This window comes from Taudactylus pleione, unplaced genomic scaffold (genome assembly GCF_031769625.1).
Source record: "Taudactylus pleione unplaced genomic scaffold, aTauple2 ptg000437l, whole genome shotgun sequence".
NCBI classification, from domain to species: Eukaryota; Metazoa; Chordata; class Amphibia; order Anura; family Myobatrachidae; genus Taudactylus; species Taudactylus pleione.
In genome coordinates this window covers 5,341,060-5,360,910 of record NW_028284839.1, presented here as the reverse complement: position 1 = coordinate 5,360,910, position 19,851 = coordinate 5,341,060, and the positions used below count along the sequence as shown (strand labels likewise).

Sequence of the window (19,851 nt, the reverse complement as noted above, 5' to 3'; positions counted from 1 at the left end):
ACATGCAGAATCATTTCAGACTTTAATTACACAGACATGCATAGATTGTCAGCTTCTTGTACAAATCTCTGATGGGTTTATAAGATGTAAGGCACAAACGAGTCTCGTCACCAGAGCTGTCTGTGACGTGTTTAGGATTCTTACAAAATCACTTTATTTTATAGTATAAATATTGAATAAAACTTATATGATAGAATAGTTAAATATGTTTATGTATGAATGTATAACCCATCATTTATTGCGGAATGTTATACAGAGGCGGCAGTTACAGTGTGATAATGTTCTGCTCCTGGTTTCCCTTATGCTAGTATCAGAAGTAAGAATCTGCAGCGCTCTGTACTTTGCGATAGCCTGAGCAGAGCACTTCCTGCAAGGAAATAATAATATTAATTAATAATAATTTGGAGGCTGAAAACTAAAATAACATCTTATATGTGGCGGGTTACATACCTTATGTCGGCACACTGCCAAACCTCAAGGTGAAACTCTGTCAAAATAAAGTGCATCTTGTGACACTACAGATGTCAGCATGCTCTAGAAGCCTATGAGTGCTCAATCATGCTGGCACTTGTAGGACTACAAGAACCAGCATACACAACGGTGTACCTAGCTCTACTTTCATGTTATCAATTCCTTCCCCCATCAGACGCCAACATTGGAGAACATACTCGGATGGAAAATCTGCACCTGCAATAGGGGTATGCAGTCAGGATGCCGATGGTCTAAATGCCGACCGTTGGCATCACGACTGTCTAATCCCGGCAAGTGTCTAATGACAGGCGTTGAAATATCGATGCCTGTCATTTTACCTACGCCGGGAGCCCGAAGGTAAGCCGGGCGTGGACAGCCACGGGGGGAGGGGACTTAGGGCTAGGCACCCCCACGGGAGGGTTAAGCTAGGGGAAGGGGGGGTTAGGCACCCCGGGGGGAGGTTAGGGTTAGGCACTCCCGTGAGTCTTAGGTTTAGGCTGCGGGGAAGAGGAGGTTAGGTTTAGGCACTTGGGGGGGAGGTAGGGTTAGGCACCACTAAAGGAGGCTTAGGTTAGTAAATAGTAAAAATACCTGTTGGGATCTTCACTGCCGGTCTTCCAGTGTCGGGATTCGAACCGCCGGTTATGCGTCCGATGGTATTTCATACCGATCCCGCAATAGGGCAGGTGCAAGTTATGTTGGTGAGACCGGTGGCAACATCTAAAGATGCTGGATGCTAGTAGCCAGACTCAGGATGTTCATACCAATTTGTTGGGTGTTGATAAGTATTTAACTACTGAACAAAGTTGCCCCCACAACGTGCGGCACCAAAAAATGTTAACGCCACTTCCCTGTCTGGCTTTGTATGCATGAACACTCCTTGCCTGCCAGTGCATGCTAGTACATGTAGTCCAACAAGAGCTTGCACTATATTTGACAGTATTACTCAATGGTCAGCAGTGCTAAAAAGGTCCCAATGTTTCTGCGGTGTGGGGGCCAGTTTATTGTTCTGTTTTGTGTGGGAGGGGTTGATACCTCCTAAAGGACCAGGCCTATTGCTGAGTAGTCGGGCTGAGACAGAATGTGATCTGCAATGTGTCACCAGAGCTTTCAATCTAACAGACTGTTGCACTAATAGACATAGCTTAACACATAATTACTATTATAGATAAAGTTTGCTTACTCATAAATAGAGCTTCCATTATTTAAATAAAAAAATAAAAAAACTGGGGCACTGATGTGACATAAAGTTGGATCAGGTAAAAAAAATACTACCCTCATATTTCTTGTACTTCCAATTGTCTTTTAATCAGGGGTTTAAATGGTGGGAAGTATTGGGAGTTAAAGATACTGGAAGAAGGGGACTGTCTTGGAAAATCAGGACACAAGAAGGCATTATTTATACAGTATACTGACTGTTTGTTCAGACCATGTATCCAAGAGCCTAATGAGATAAGGACAACACAGGATCATAATACTATAATTACCAAGGAGCCAAAGCTGTTATTACTGAATCTGCTGCAGTGATCACATACATCATAATTAGGGTCTCGCTCCTCTCTATATACAATTCCTGTGCAGTCTTTCACAGCTAGGAGCTATGGAAATGGACCCCCCCCCCCTCCTCCTCCATTGCAGTAATTGTTACTTGCTCCCCCTTGACCTCTGGAATGAGAGATACAGAAGAACAGGCAACTTCTGTAGGTTGATATAACATGTAAGGGCCTACAAGGCAACTCTCCATTTTTGGTTATCTATTAGAATTTTGCAATTGGAGAGAGAACATGTTTGCATGTTCATGGTGCACCAGGTAATTGCCAGAGAGTTGCTTTAGTTATTGCTGAATTTTCTTGTCTCTCTGGAAATACAGAACTCCGCTTGATTCTAAGTTGGATGCAGCGGCGATATTGGACGCGGTGGAGCAATTTTTTCTTCTGCCCATGCATCCAGATGGCGTGAGCACTGCCTTGGAGTTACAGTATAATTGAGGTGCACAGGAGATGCACAGGCTCACATATGTTTTAAAAACGTATTGGGTAATCCTGGGCAGTGACAGAGAGATGCCTTAGAGGGCACAGGGACTGGTTGGGTATGCGATCCTGGTGCACAGAATGCCGGCAGGTGCAATACTGATGCTGGAATCCCGACGGTGGAAATGCCGACACCTGTATGTAAACTAACCCTTACCCTAACCTACCTTTCCTGTAGCCTAACCCTAACCCTCCCCCTCGTGCCTAACCCTAACTCTAAAACTTACCTAGGGGATCGCGGCCGCCGGGATTGTCGAACCGGGCTTATGACCACCGTCGAGGATCTGGCATCAGTATTGAAACTGCCGGATCTGAACTACATTCCCACAGGGACACGGACTATCTTATGGTGTGTTATGGGAGTGTTGTAGTTAGTGAGCTTCTCCAAACATTATACCACTTTGGTTTTTGGGTTAAACCAGGTGTCAAGAACAGGCAGCTTACACTGACTGGATTTGGGAAATAAATAAAATACAAATGTGATGCATGAAATTAATGCTGTCCCAGTGTACTAATACTTTCATTTCTTATAAGAGTTTGAAACTGCTGGAAGTAGCAATAGTTTAGAAAAAAAAAATTGTGTAATAGTTTAGTTAATTTATGGGGAGGACGGAAAGTTTTTGGAGATAGGAAACTGAAGTGACATTTTTTTATTCTTCCAGCATACGCCTTCCATACACCGCAGTTCCGCAATTGGCCACCAAAAACTTTTAACCAATCAGATTCTAGCTACCATTTTCCTACTACATTCTATAAAATGATAGCTATTATTTGATTGGTTGCTATGGGTAACACCTCCACCTGTTCTCTTTGGAAGGTTTGATGCATTCACCCCTTATACCTAGGAACTCTCCAAAAGGAGAGAATGTATGTACAGTATGTCAGAGGCGGACATACAGCATAGGCGGGTCTGTATATTGATGGTTTAGAATATTTTACATTGAGAAGTGATAGTTTAAAGCTGTCAGACTATGAAAGTGATGATAATTATGTGAAAGGAGACACATATTGAACAATAGGGGTTTTTTGTCCCATGATGCAATGTACCGGCTGCACCTCTGTTGTTTGGTTTCCAGCCCGTGTCTCATCTTGTTTGGAAACCGCTCAATCTGCAGTTATTAAATTGAATCAATCACCTTTTAGCTGTATGTATATGCAATGACCACACTTTCCTACAACCACAGGATAAGGAGGGTGAGTGACAACAATCGCCTTGGGGCAAATACACCTAAACCCTACTTAAACCTATATTGCTCATGTGTTGTGTATATGTTGTTCTCACTTCGCATATTGCAGGCAAGCAAAAACATATAGGTGCGTACATGTACCCATTAATTATAGTGTAAAAGAAAATGATATCATGTGGCTTGTCACATAACTTAGTTTCAGGTGTGAACCCTCATCCCAGGTTGCTGCTGGGCGTCCCACAAAGTCCTTGAGCACAGGTAGGGCCACATGCAGTCGATTGATCAATGAGAAGTGCTGTTTGCGACATTCCGTGCGGCGTGCACGGAGTCTTTTCCCTGTGCTGCACAGTCTCAGGGAGTACTGAAATGTTTAAAGAGCTAACAATACACCTTGCGCATAAACTGAATCGCGTTTTTCAAAACGTTGTGCAAAAGTCTGTAAAATAACAAAACAATTGACAGTGAAATATCACAGCAAAAATGGCAGAAAGGGGTCTAGATATGTGTCCATGTGATTTGTATACTGGGCCTGATTCAACACAGATCGCAGCTGCGTAATCGCACGTAATGCAGCTGCGAAATATGCTAATGCCTGCCACCGCTCAGCCAGCATAGAGACGCCCACTGATGCTCTCTCATACCCGTAATACCTGGCAGTCCTGCGTATACATCGGTAACATCGAAGAACATCGGGCCGTCACGCACAATTATAGCAGCTCTGACCGCAGAAATTGCAAGTCTCGTCGCACGCGGTGAGTACACAAGCTGCGTAGGCCGTCGCAGTGGCTAATTTATGAACGCCTATGCAACGGCGTTCAAAAGGACAGGCACATCTGCTTTTCTGCAGCCACTCCCCCGTTCACCACCCCCAAATGCTCACGGCCTGTCACTCACTCTGCAATGGATTCCTGTCTGCGATCGCCGCACACACGCAGTGCGGTGCATACGCAACAATCGGCCGATCTGCGTACACAGTTGCAATTGCGATCCATGCTAGATCAGGCCCACTGTCTTTATTGGTCTGTACTTAATGTGTCTTGTCAGTTTTATCCTCTTGTACGGAACCCTTATGGTGCCTTATAAATAAAAGATAATAGTATCAACGGGATATAAGTTGCGAGGACATAGAGCAAACTTTTGTAGCTCCAAGGCCCAGCATTCCTGGAAATGGGGGCATGTCGGACCCATTTTCTGGGAGTGGTGAGGCCAGCACCTGCGTCTTCCAATGCAGATTTGCTGGCCTCAGCTACGAAGCTAAAGCCGTGTACCCACTTGCCGATTAAATAGAGCGATTGAACGATTACGACATTGTAATCGTTCAATCACTCATTAATCGTGCATGAATCAGGCACTATAATGTCAGAAACGACCAGCGATGCCTATAGCTTAAGGCCACCACACGCCGATCCAACGGTTTTGAACGATATTGCCGCTATATCGTCCCGTGTGTGGGCATGATATCGTCCTCTGCGCGCTCCCGTGGGGTCGTCCATCGCTCCTCCAGATCTTTCTGCATGTTCAATTGATCTGGGGGATTGACGAACGATCTCATGCATCGCTATGCGGGTGGGGGAGAGGGGTGCTGACATATCGGGCGGGCGGCCACCGGATCGCTCCATGTGTGGGGACTGCCCAATATGTCGGCAATCGCATCTCAAGGTGCATATCGCGTCGTGTATGGGGCCCTTTAGGCTAAGAACAAAGATGGACATGTTTACATGTTGCTTTTACACCGTCTTACGCTGTGTGTGTGAATGGGGGGGGGGTCATTTACTGACACAGGTTACGGTATGGGTTGAACTTTATATTACGTTGCTACTATTCTCCATTTAGGTTTGGGTTGAACTTGATTTATATTACGTTGCTACTGTTCTCCATTTAGTAATGTTGGCAGGTATGTAAGGTACTCTATACTTCATACTAACTAACAACCCACCTGGTTGGTTTAAACCCCCCTCCCCCCAACTTAATACAGGCTAATTAGCTAATTGTAGAGATATTAATTCTTCCCATTAGTGCATACTTAGCTGGGTGAGCCAACAACATACTGCGTTATGCAACTTTGGCAGAATTAGTGACTGAAGCGAACAAACAGAAGATCGATGACTTTACCATAATAATCAGATTTCCTGCCTACTGTGTGCACAGAGCCGGCATTGCATCACCATACAGACAGATATCTAATAGGATCCACACAGTGAGCAGTGAACTCGAGACACACGCCTGGGAGGGAGGCTAACCACGATGTCTCAGCCGTGTCATGTGTGCTGCAGGAGAGCTGCCCAGACACGCAGTTGTAGACGTGAGCAGGCCCAGCGGCCCACTCCCACTGAGTAAGCAGTTTCACTCGGCGTTTCCCAGGCGAGGCCACAGGCAGCTGAGGGATTTCTAATGAGTCTGAATAATGACTTCAGAAGCGTGAGAAAACATCAGGCTGCAAAGCCCAGGATCACTCCGCACGTGTGAACTGACTGCAAGTGCAACCTCCACCCATACTAGGAACGAGTGCCACATACAGAGCTATAGGCACGCTTTGGGTTGGCGCCAGAGAGCGCAGCCTGTCACAAATAAAAGTCAGATTGTGTGCCAATGGTCACAGGGTTATTCAGTTTCTTTAACCCCAGCAGGCATTCTATCTATCTATCTATCTATCTATCTATCTATCTATCTATCTATCTATCTATCTATCTATACAAACTAAGGGCCTGATTCTGCAAGGATCGCAATTCTGCTTAAACACACGCAATACGATCGTGGCCTAACATAAGGACGCCCACTTCCCCTTAGTCACATCCATATACTTTGTCAAAATTGCGAAACAATCGGTACCATTGAGTAACATCGGACCCATACGCACAGTTAAGGCAGATCAGACCTCACTCAGGAATTGCTTACTTCAGCGCACGCTACGAGACCTCAGGCTGCGTATGGTATTGCAGTGGCTGATTTATGCACGCCCCTGCAACGCTGTCCCAACGCACGCCTGCATTCGTCCGACCATCCCCCCGTCACCACCCACAAACGGCACTTCCTGTCAAACACTTCCATGCCATTGGTCTGCGTACACAGGGCCTGATTCAGACCCGGTCGCAAGTGCTGAGTGCTTGCAACTGGGTCGATGGTGGCCCACAGCGCATGCGCACGACGGAGCCGGCTCTGTCGTGCGCATGAGCGAGAACCGGCTAGCGACGGGCAATCCGTCGCTCCGGGTCTCGCTCCAAAGGGGGCGAGCTGTCGATGTTGAGTGACAGCTCGCCCCTTTTGGTGGGCGGGCCGGGGGGGTGGCTGCCCAAACGGAGGCGTTCCCATGAGAACGCCTACCGTTTGGGAGCGGCTCCACTGACATCACAAGTGATGTCAGTGGAGAGCTTCCGGCTCAATTTGAGCTGAAAGCTCTCTGGGGCTTGCGGCCACGAGACCCTACCATAAGGGTCTCGTCGCAAGCCCGATGGTTGCGATGGTCTCGACCATCATCATGGCCGCTCGCAATACCTATGGGTGGTAACCCACAGCTATGTGAGCGGCCAGGAGGCCGCTCCAAAAAAAAATAGCCCGGCCCTGATTCAGAGCGATCTCATTCCACAGTGGCCCACAGTGCGATCTCATTCCCGATCGTAGTGGCTAGTTCTCTCACGCCCACTGCGATGCATACGTATGCGCAGATCGTGAAAATCGTCAGACTGCGTGCGTCTTAGCACTTGTGATCCTAGCTGAATCAGGCCCTAACAGCGGTGCAGTCAATGCATTGCAGTGTGATAGCTCCTTCCCCATACAGTCAGAGGAGACTGCTGCTGCTGATCCCTGGTCCCAGCACTGGCATAGCTATTATTAAGCTCCTGCACCTATTTATCAAAGTTCGATTTTGCATTCGATTTTATGTTCAATTTAGCTCACCTGAAACCGCATCAAATCGAATGTAGATATTACTGTAAAAATCCCACATTTACAAAAATTCATTTTGTAAGCCTTTTCTAAATCGAATTTGACGTGGTTCGATTTTTACTAGTGAACACAAAATCCCCCAAATAATAGACCTGCTTCATGCTGGTGATTTTAGCATGAGCAGGTGCCAGTTACACAGAGATATGCACAGATCAGAGAGATCCGTGCATGCTTCTGTGTGAAAAAAACTATTAACAATTTAAAATAATAGTAAAAGAAAAAAATATGTGGGGCTCCCTCTAAATGCATAACCAAAACCAGGCTATTCTGATCCAGTCCTGGTCGTGAAAATACCGGGGAAAAAAAGATGTGGGGTCCCCCATATTTTAAACAACCAGCACCAGGCTCAGTGAGCAGTCCTGGTTTTGGAAATACGGGACAAAATGAGTAGGGGTCCCCCGTATTTTCCGAAACCAGTGCCGGACTCTTTCTAGCAGGGGTGTAATGCCACAGCCATAGGCCCCTTTCATCAGGTCCCCCGGCCAAAGCACTAACACCTAAAAGCTAGTCAGCCCAGTCCAGGGATCTTTGGGGATGTGGGGATCCCCCCAATAAAGGGGTTCCCCCTATCCAGGGCACCCCAAACCTGGGCTGATAGTTCGGGGTTATCCCCGGCACCCCTGGGCAGTGGCTGCCAGGTTGTTACATGAATTCATATTTGTCTTTTACAGTAGAACTAGAGGTCCCAGCAACAATATATACACACCGTACAATGTAATACAATCAAGTATCAGACCACCCAGAGTGCCCTCCCTATCAGTTCCAACATTGGCATTGCATCAAGCATGTTTCTTCTTCTCACTTACCCACATTAGCAGAACAGTAACCCACCACTACTCCACGTCGGCTGACTGCGGAGACGGAAGCGCTGAGAGATGTCCCACAGATAGACACTTTGCTTCTGTTGTTTTGCTAAGGTGCAGCTGGTTCTGGCTTAATCTTGAGCTCTATCAATGAGGTAATGTGATAGTTACCCAGTTGTCAGCCGACCCCATTCTGTGGGGTGCACTGAGTCCACCGAGTCCGTGGAGAGCTTCCAATGTAGTTATCCATTTTACTTGTAGCCAGGGGCGCGACTAATTACTCGTGCTCGAGCTTGATGGAGGAGCCGAGATCTGCCCCCTGCCTTTAATGGTCAGTGGCAGCAGCCTGTTTTCGCCGCTGTGTGCTGGGATGCGGTGAGACCTGGGAGGCTGCTGCCACTGATCAGCAGCAGTAGTTTCCTCTGGGTGTGTGTGTGGAGGGCGATCATACTGACTGCGCCCCTCTCCCCAGATTTGCCCCTGGCTGAGAGCACATGGCGCCACCCTGTGGAGCACACACTAATACAATTAAAATAAATAAATTAAAAGGAGGCGTAGCCATGCCTACTTACATTAGACCGCCCCCACCAATCACTGGGGCCCGGCAAGGCTCACTACAGTCCTGTGTGTAGCCACTGATCTGTCACTGTTGACGTGGAGTAGTGGTGGGTTACCGTTATCCAGCTGTAGTCGATATTCTGTTTATGCATATTGCTCAGGATCTCTCTGCACCTTGTAGAACTTCAACTCCAGTCCCTCACAGAAGTTGTACAATGAGCCGAGGCTCCACATTCAGGACCTCATTCAGAGTCGGTCGTTGCGGCCGCACGGTCGTACGGGAAAAGGGTCCGGATATGCAAATGATGCACTCGCAAGTTGCGTCCCTAAGATCGGATCGGTAGCTGGCCGACCAAGGGGAGGAAGCGGCCGGAAGACAAAAAAATACGCCCCCTTCTCGTACGCATTACACGTCATCTCCGGGCATATAAGGATTAATCGAGACCATCGGGAACCATCGGAATTGGTCGTAGAGCTTAAGGTTGACCATACCATCTCTTAAGCTCTACGATCATGTCAGTGTAAAAACCTCCCATGTCACGTGTGCTATGACACTACTTTGTTAATTATGCACTCCCATAAAACGCCGTTCGCATAATTAGGCACGCCTGCGTTCGGATCTCCACTCCCCCGTTTTCAAGCACCTTCCCCTGTTACCACCCACAAACGCCTCAATCTGTCACTCAAACTACCGACCTGGCTGTGTTCAAGGAGAAATTTCTGATCGTAGCAGCTAGTTTGCGCACGCGCATTGCGAACTTTACGCATGCACAGTTAAGCGAACATCGGTGGCGTACGACCGACTCTGAATGAGGTCCTCAGTCTCTTTCATCCTACTGTACAGTCTTTGGTTAGTTCACACACCTGGGCTGTATAATGCCCATAATCAGAGCTAGTGTCCTCCCATCCGCCTTCTATTGCTAAGGTGCCCTCACATCCAGTGATGTCATCACTGAGTACAATAGGCAGTCACATGAGGGCTAGGCGGGCCCTGTACTGCCAGGCTTCCAGCTATCTACAGTTCTGGTGATTTACAAAGGTGGCGCTTCAGATACATGTACAGTAGCTGACTCCCTGTGCTGCATCTTTCACTCATACATATTCTGTACAAAATAGGAAGGACCCTAATCCAATAGCAGGCAGTACCTAGTAAAAACCTCTGTAACATAATTACATGTCATTATGAATATATTACAATACCCCCAGGGGCTAAATCTGAGTCTCTGTACATACATGCAGGGTCATCTAGAGAGCGGACGGGCCTGGGTGCTGGGGGAATAGAGAAATTGGGGGAGGTGTGGCCACACCCCTTCCAAAACTAATGTAAAAAAATACTTTGCACAGCGCTGTGCGCTCCAGGGGGCTGATGCACACAACTCAACCAGGGGGCAGATCTGGTGGGCTCAGTGTGCCCCCTCCCCCATAACACTTCTTACCCACCTACTACCGTTGGCAGCTGCTTGATGTCTGTGCAACTGACCCGGGTCCCCGCCAATCCCCTCCAACATGCCTGGGCCTGGGTAATGAGTACCCCCCCCCAACAGAGGTACTACCATGCTGTGACTTGTAGTGCCATGCAGGAAAAAGTAGATGCAGGTGCACACTCTAAGCACTAAGGCCCTCATTCAGAGCCGGTCGCTATTTGCGCTCGCTCGTCCAGAAAATAGGGGTGGCTATTCAAATGAACCGTTCGCTGTTTGCGGTCTGTTCACGCCTCTAGGTCTGAACGAGCGAACAAAACTTGCGGTCGTTTTTTGGGAAACTACGCCCCCTGGCCGCTCGCATCCTACGTCATGTCCGCTATTTATTAGATTAATCGAGTACATCGAACAGGGTATGAGCTGCTCGCTATTCTTGTGGTTGGTGTTTGCTACCACAATTTTGCGAGCAGTTCTGGCTAAAAAAAAAACCAGTGACGTGCACAATGACGCTGCTGTTTTAATTATGCACACCCATAAAACGCCCGTTTTGACCTTTAAGCACGCCTGCGTTCTGATCTCCACTCCCCGTTTTCAAGCACCTTCCCCTGTTACCACCCACATACGCCTCATCCTGTCACTCAAATTAGCAGGCATTCGCTATTTTGCGAGCACATGAATTTCGGCCGCACTGACTGGTTCGCGCATGCGTATAATGATCCGTACGCATGCGCAGTTTGGCAAACATCGCTCGGAGCGAACGAGCTGCCGCTTACGAGTGGCTCTGAATCAGGACCTAAGAATACTGATAGTCACAATTATTTTGATAAACTCTACAATTAACATGGGGTATAAATGAGGTTCTTAGTACATGTTTGGCCACAAAATGCATGTCCAACCCTATGAGATGGGTCCCTAGCATCCCTAATACTGATGCATTCTATCAATTTATCAAGGACTTACAGGCACAGGGCACCGTAAAGCCCTGTTACGGCACTGCTTACTACAACAGTTTCCTACATTGCTGTTAACATATCAGTGGGGAATTTAATTATTTTGGCGCCCGTCACAGAAAATCAGTTGTTCAGCTCGGGCGTCCATTACCTTCGACGTTCCCAAAAGGGGATACAGTCTAGATTCTGGCAGGTGCTATCCCATGCGCCCGATATCCTGACACTGCAAGCCCAACATGGGACTAAAGATAGGCGTCGAAATCCCGACGCCTATCATTAGCCCCACTACGAAATCCCGACGCCTATCATTAGCCCCACTACGAAATCCCGACACCTAGCATACCGAACGAAAGTAAACTGGGTGTCTTAGGTTTTAGCCGCGGAGGGGAGGGTTAGGTTTAGGAACCCCCGGGGCGACTTAGGGTTAGACATCACCCCGGGAGAGTAGGGAAAGGGGGGGTTAGGATTAGGCACCACTAGTGGGGGTTAGGGTTAGGCACCCACCCCGGGAGGGTTAGGTTCAGGGTGTGGGGAGGGGGGTTAGGCACTAACGGGGGGAGGTTAGGGTAGTGTAGGGGAGGGTTAGTGTCCTTACCAGCCCCCATCGGGATTTGTCTCCTTAGGTCTTCTGATGTCGGTATATGATCCGGTGGCCATTCAACCGCCAGCATTACATACCGATTCCGCCCAAAACCATGTTAGGGCCTCACAAACCATGGACTTATCGCACATTTCTGCTCGCCACCTCAGCTGCGGCTATGGGTGCCCCGAAGACAGAATTGAAATGCTGCTGGTGGGCGACATCTAGTGGCAGGCGCGAAAAAACAATTGAATTCCCTCTTTAGAATGGGCACCAATTAATTATGTGGCTGCATTAAATGACGGAAGTCTGGTAATGTGTCATAGTGGGGATGCAGTTTATAGACCGGCGGACTAAATGTCACCGGTCTATATCCCGACACAAGAAACCCGATGGGGGACTTCAAATAGGCGTCAAAATACCGATGCCTATCTGAATCCCGACGCTGGAACGCCGAAGGGGCGACAGCCCGAACGAGGTAAGTCCGGGGCATCCTTAGCGTTATCCGCGCGGGGGGGGGAGGGTTAGGTGTAGGGAGTTGTGGAAGTCGAATAATTGCATGCGACCGCAATTCAACTGTTATAGGACGATTTGGTCGTCCGCTGACCGATTTATGTTGGTACAATCCATGACGCACCATTGCGTGTGCACGCACCCAGTGTGCGCACGTATCCACACATTCGCACAACACTAAATAGCGAATAATATATATTTAGATCACAGCGTGTAACTATCTGCTTTTTGGTGAATAATATCTTTTTGTGCTTCGGAACCACAATCCAAGTCTGGAAAGCAATTATTTCTTGTGCGACCTATAACACTATTTAGCGACATTTAGAGTGTATAGATAGGTAGGAATCAATAGAGTGTAGCGGGGTTAGGTTTTGGGGGAGGAAGGTTAGGGTTAGGCACCCCTAGGGGGGAGGGGGTTTAGATTTATGCACCCTCAGGGGGGGGGGAACTTAGGGTAAGGCACCACCCTGGGAGTTTTAGGGTTAGGCACCCCTAACTAAGGGAGCGTTAGGGGGGGAGAGGAGAGGGTTAGGGTACTTACCAGCCGGCGTCAGGATCTCCTGCTGTCGGGCTTCTCGTGTCGGGCTTTGAACCGATGGTATAACATACTGATTCTGTCATAGTGATACCAGGTCTCTTCTATGGCGGATTAAGAGGGGGGGCCTCCGTGCGGGCCCCCTCTTCTATCCGTGGCGCAGATGCTAGCAGACTCTGGCACTGTGGCAGGGTATACTATGCATGCGTGGGTCTCTGGGAACACAGCGTCTGTCTACCATGATGCTAGATAGGCGAACGGAACATGTCACTTGCTATTGTTCGTGTGGAATCTATTGGCGCTGGTGATGATGGGTGGGATATCAGTGACCCTTCTGAATGATCAAAGTCTCATCTAGTCATAATAAAAAACAACAATAGAATATTTAATATCTATCATTATTATATCTCTTATATCGTAGCCTTGTTATTGATACTACAGCTGCTGCAGATCTTATATAAAAAATACATATTATTCCTTCTGCTACTGCAGTCGCTGCATCTTACAGCACAGGAGGCCGCAGACCAGGACATTGTAGTATTGGATCACTTTACTCTTCTCTAACAATTAGGCACCTGCACATAGATAGTGTGGTCCAGCTCTGTGCTGTAGGAAGAGAATGTGTCTCTTATTCCCTACATAGATAAGTGAAGGTATAAAAATCTGGGTTGTCGTAATCCGGGGTAACCTTCCACATATTCCGCTTGTTTTCATCATTTTAGATACTATAAACCAAGCACCATTGTAGTACTGTAATATTTACTAAACTAAACACTAGTTTGAAATGATACGAAAACAGGCCCTCATTCAGAGCCGCTCGCTATTTGCGGTCGTTCGTTTTCTAAAAAGGGGTGGCTATTCAAATGAACCGTTCGCACTTTGTGGTCTGTTCACGCCTCTAAGTCTATACGAGCGAGCAAAACATGCGAACGTAAATTTGAAAAATACGCCCCCTGGCCGCTCGCACCATACGTCATGTCCGCTATTTATTAGATTAATCGAGTACATCGAACAGCGTCTGAACTGCTCGCTATTCTTGTGGTTGGTTTTTTCAACCACTATTTTGCGAGCAGTTCTGAGTTTAAAAAAACCAAGTGACGTGGTCAATGACGCTGCTGGATTAATTATGCACTCCCTTAAAATGCCCGTTTTGACCTTTAAGCACGCCTGCGATCGGATTTCCACTCCCCGTTTTCAAGCACCTTCCCCTGTTACCACCCACATACGCCTCATTCTGTCACTCAAATTAGCAGGCATTCGCTATTTTGCGAGCACATGATTTTTTCCCGCACTGACTGGTTCGCGCATGCGTATAACGATCCGTACGCATGCGTGCGCAGTTGGGCAAACATCGCTCGGAGCGAACGAGCGGCCGCTTACGAGCGGCTCTGAATCAGGCCCACAGTTTTGAAATAATTAGTATAGGAATTTTTCTTTCCAGAACCAAATCCCTGCAAATTAGCGAGAGTTCTATTGCACATGAAGGTGAAGACGCACAGGGGAAGAAAACTAGAAGTTCCACAACCTCTTTCTTTTTAAATGAAGACAGCTACACAGACAGCAAAGTAAGGGCCTCATTGGTGAAGAAGTTTTATCATTCACCACAAGTGATAAAGCTCGTTGCCTATGATAATTAGTGCTGCAGCCAATCAGCTCCTAGCTGTCATTTTTGAAAAAGATGATATTTGGGAGCTGATTGGCTGTAGCACCATTTATCATATGCAACGAGTTTTATCACTCATTGTGAATGATAAAACTCGTTGATAAATCAGGCCCTAAAGTCAGGGCCGGCACCAGGGGTTGGAGCACCCTGTGCCGGCTCTTCAGATTGCGCCCACACATCGCGCGTGGCTTCAGAAAATTGAGGCATGGTCTAATTACCATAGGTCTCGCCCCCTATGTGACGTTGTTTGGAGGCGTGCCCGTCTGGCATGCCTCTGAATGAGGGCCAGTGTCGTTTTGAATGAGGGCGTTTTTGTTTAGTGCGGCCTCCTGGTCGCTAGCTAAGTTGTGGGTTACCACCCACAGCTTTAGCGACCGACCAGGTATCAGGACCATCGCGACCATCGGGGTTGCGACGAGACCCTAAGGTTGGGTCTCGGCAACCACAAGCCCCAGGGAGCTTCCTGCTCTGATCAAGCAGGAAGCTCCCCACTGACATCATTGCTGATGTCAGTGCGGCCGCCCACAAAACGGCAGGCGTTCCGTTAGGAACGCCTCCGTTTGTGTAGCCACCCCCCTGCCCCGCCTACAAAACGGGGCGAGCTGTCGATCAACATCCGCCCCTTTTGTAGTGAGCCACGGAGCGAGAGATTTTCTTTCTCGCTCGGGGCTTGCGCACGCACAGTGCGGCCGCTGCACGTGCGCAGTGCCTTAGCATCGACCCGGTTGCGAGCGGTCAGCGCTTGTGACCGGGTCTGAATGAGACCCACTGTGTGCCCACGGAGGATGAATTTCTTCAGACGTTCCCCATTGCCGAGAAACCACCATATAGGTAAGGTGGGTTTTTATTTAGTACACACAAAAACAGTACTGATTTTTTTTGTCCTTTTAAGTGGGGGCTCTACTTGGTCTAGAACTGGTCTCGATATGACACACAAGGTCCCCCTCCTACAGGTGACTAAAACCGGATTAATGAGGAGTCTGAGGACACAGACGACACGTACCTCACTCCCAGGGGTCCCATTGGGATCCATGATGATGGACGGATCGCCGACGCGGTGGCAAGCACATCCTTGCCACCACTGCACATACACACACACACCGTCCCCCGTAAAGCAAGAGTCTAGATCCGCCCCTGCCCTATGTGTAATGAGCTGTTTCAGCTTAATAGGCCCCAAATTGTTATGAGACAGTGTAAAGTGAAGGGGAACGTGCTTTATATTTACCAACAAATCGAGACATTGCATTTATGTATGTGTTTAAAAAATTAATTTTTTTATATGCGTTTAAAATGGTATCCAGTCAACTTGCCGACAGTCAGAAGATCGGCAGAGTCAATAGGTCGACAATAAATATGTAGACATGCATTTAGAAGGACACGTTAAGACAGTCGACATTTAGTATGTCGACACCAAAATGTTGACCTTTTTGTTTTGCTGATTTCTAGGGTTAGGCTAAAATAAAAAAACAAAAAACATAAATCAACATTCTGGTGTCGACATGTTAAATGTCAACATTCTCAACGTGTCGGTATTTTAACCATGTCGGCCTAAATACATTAATATGGTTCAGATGCATTTACGAGTTGAATTTATTGAAAATATTGGGATCATTTTGGCATTTACAAGAGCGTTTAATCTGCGATTCTTATGCCCAGGTCTGTGGCAAACAAGAAGTTGTTATCTGGTTCGGGGCCATATGCCAATCGTATCACATCTGTAGGTACTATTCGCTCTCATTCGGCTGTACGGTTTCAGCTGCATTAACGTTTGCATTCAAAAAAATTCACTGCAGCGCCATACAAGTTACACGCCTGGGAAAGAGCACTAATATCTTCTGTTTCATCTGGATATCTGTACATGTGGATAATGTGCATTACACATTTATTTATTTATTAACAGTTTCTTATATAGCGCAGCATATTCCGTTGCACTTTACAATTGGAAACATTTATAGAACAAAACAGGGTAATAACAGACAGACATAGAGGTCAGAGGGCCCTGCTCACAAGCTTACAATCTATAGGGATATAGAAGTTGATGCACAAGGATAGGAGCTATATATTGCATTTTGGTCCAGCCAGAATGCAGAGGGTCTTGGTGGGCTGCATGATCCAGTCACACAGGAATGTCGGCCAAATGTCAGGAGTATGTGAAAGAAAGACAGTATGTATGTGAGGTTATGTGTGGACTGTGAGAGGGGATATAATAAGACATTCAGTGAAGTAGGGCGTTTCGGGGGGTGTGAACTGGGTGATGACAGCGCAGTCGCACGTAACCGCCATGACGTCATATGAATGTAGCGAAAGCTTCATGCGGTTCGGAGTCGTGCACACTGGGAAGCCGGCCCATTTCAGATGTATCTATTTCACCTGGCATGGGGCAGCGGAAAATCTACGGGCAGCCCGGGCTTCCGCTAGCACGCGCTCAAACCCACACATTAGTTAAACGGATACTGGCATAGGCATAAAGTAGTAGATCAGGGTAACGTAGCTGACCGCAACTACAGCGACTTTGGCTGCGACTATAATCTGCTCCCTAGGGACGTGTGTTATGCTGGGTACATACTTACATGACGGATCGGTCAGCAGACCAATTTGTGTCGGTGGTCCCTGCAGCTGGTGTATGAGCTGTAATATCTGTATGTGTATATGTACAGTATATATTATTTTATCTATTGTGACAAATTGCATTTCCATCTATCATATAGCAGTTTTAATTTATATTAGACTTAATTAAGATATTTTGCAGTTTCAGTGGTCTAAGCAGTGTTAGGAGACAGAGTGAAAAGTGATAAGATACCAGCCAATCAGCTCTCAACTATCATCTCACAGGCTGTGTTTGAAAAATGACAGTTGGGAGCTGATTGGCTGGTACCTTATCACTTTCTTATCACTTTTCACTCTGTCTCTTAACACTGCTTAGTAAATAGACCCCTCAGTCTGCTGCCATATTAAACCACAAAAAAATACAAACTGCAAAAATTGCAACTCTCGTCGCAGGCAGCGAGTACTCAAACTGCGAATGCCGTCGCAAATTTATGCACGCCCAGGAAACTGCGTTCAAACGGACAGGCACGTCTACATTACTCAGACCACTCCCCCGTCACCACCCCCAAATGCTGAAATGCTCACGTCACTCTGTGAACGTGCTCGCAGTGCGATCGCAATACTGGCTGGCGCATTGCGGTGCATACGTGTGCGCAGCACGCACCATCGACCGATCTGCATACCCTGTTACAATTGCGATCCATGTTGAATCAGGCCCTTAGTGCGAATTTCAGCCCCGAAGGAGTTTAAACAAAGCTGGGTTGTTTGTGTATACAGCACACATCACCGGCCCGGGGCTTAGCCTCTCCAGTTCTCACTGTACACAGAGTATATGGGAAAATATGAATGAGGTGTTTCTACGCTGTGAGAGATTTATCATATTCCCAGGGTTATATGCAAAGATCCTTCCCATGGCAGAGCAATAGATGGCCCTACAAAGCCTAAGGTGACACAAGAAAGCTGTTTGTGTAGATGAAGAATTTATAAGATTGTAACAAGTGATTTCTTTATTCTGAGTTCAAACTTGTTTGTATGCAGGAATAGTACTGGGCTCTCCAGACTGAGGCACGCGATATGTCAGCAGAAAAGAGTCAGGGCGCGCATTTTACCACCAAGTGCGTGCGTGCGTTCCAGGAAATCAGATCTATTTTCCGACACAATCATCGGAAAATCATTGCAGAAAGCACGCTTCAACACATGTATCACCGAGTGGCAGAAAGACTGACTTTGAACGTCGTGCCAGCGCCTTAGGACAGTTTATTGACGTAACAATATAAATATTTGTTTGGAAAAGGCCCCGGTGGTGCCGTATGATAACTAGAATTGCCAGATGGCTGCGTGTTACTGTACAGGTCTGTATCTGCCCAACACAATATACAGTCCTCCTGCTTATCATTAGCTGGGCAGCACAGGCAAGCGCCTATTAATATTATTATTATCATTGATTTTGGGCCTGATTCAGAGATGTACGCAGAGCTGATGATTTACGTATATCTCCGATGGTGCGCAATCTGCACGTGTGCAGACGCCGCAATACACATGTGCGGATCTCGTTCTCAGAGACGGCACGCAGTTCCCCCAAGCCACAGGTGACATGCTGCGGACGTTTGAGAGCAGCGACGGACAGCGTCTCAGAAAACAGGGGCGTATCGGCCCAGGCATGCCGAGGCTAGTGGCTGCATCTGTGGGCACAGCTTCACTGGCCCTGGCAGCATGAAATGCACAGCCATCCTGAGTAATCTGGGGGTTACTGAGATGACTGATGTTCGCACTGTCTTTGGAAGCAGCCCTGGGATCTGCGATGCCGGCAGAAGGCGTAGTCATTAGCATAATTACGTACAAAGGGGTCGATTCAGACCCGGACGCCAAGCTGCGCTCTCTCGTAGCCAAAAGGCGCCGGGTATGCAAATACTGCGATCGCACTATGTCTTAGAGAGCGACGGCAGAGCGAACGCACGCCGGTCTAAAGACGACCACTTTTCTTTCGTCATCTCCAGGAAGTTTATGATTAATCAGAACCATCGAGAGCTATCGGAGCTGCTTGCAGCCCTTGAGGTTGACTCTACTCCACCGCAAGTACTGCGATCACTGCAACCAAGTGACGTGTACAATGACGCCTCCATGCTAATTATGCACACCCAGAAAACGCCGTTTAGAGGCCCAGACACGCCTGCGTTTGCAGCACCACTCCCCCGTTCACAAGCACCTTACCCTGTTACCACCCACAAACTGCACTGTCACTCGAAGTAGCGTCCAGTCTGTGTACTACGAGCGCACAATTCCCGATCGCAGTGAGTGACTCGCGCATGCGCAAATTGACGCATACGCAATGCGCAGACGGGCGACTATAGGCCATAGCGTGCATTCGCGGCTTAGCGACCTGGTCTGAATCGGGTCCAAAGAATGAATCAGGCCCAATATCGGAATTTCTCTGCATTGTTTCCTCACAAAAAAAATGAATAGTAACATCCCATCAGAACTCACAATAATACAGAACATCTATACAATAGTCTGCTATGGTCTGTATTAACTTTTGATTTCTTTATAGCACAGAATAGCTCCGTTAGTGGTCATTTAGGTTACATCGTCGTAGTTTAAATGTTTCCTCATGTTCTATCCAGCAATAAAAGACAATGCAGCAATGAAAGGGA

General features: G+C 47.5%; 1 long non-coding RNA gene across 1 annotated transcript in view; it reads right to left on the bottom strand.

Annotated features, from left to right (window-relative positions):
- Window positions 1-19,851, bottom strand: part of LOC148505776 (uncharacterized) — a 38,715-nt gene that overhangs the window by 5,458 nt on the left and 13,406 nt on the right. The window lies entirely within an intron of this gene.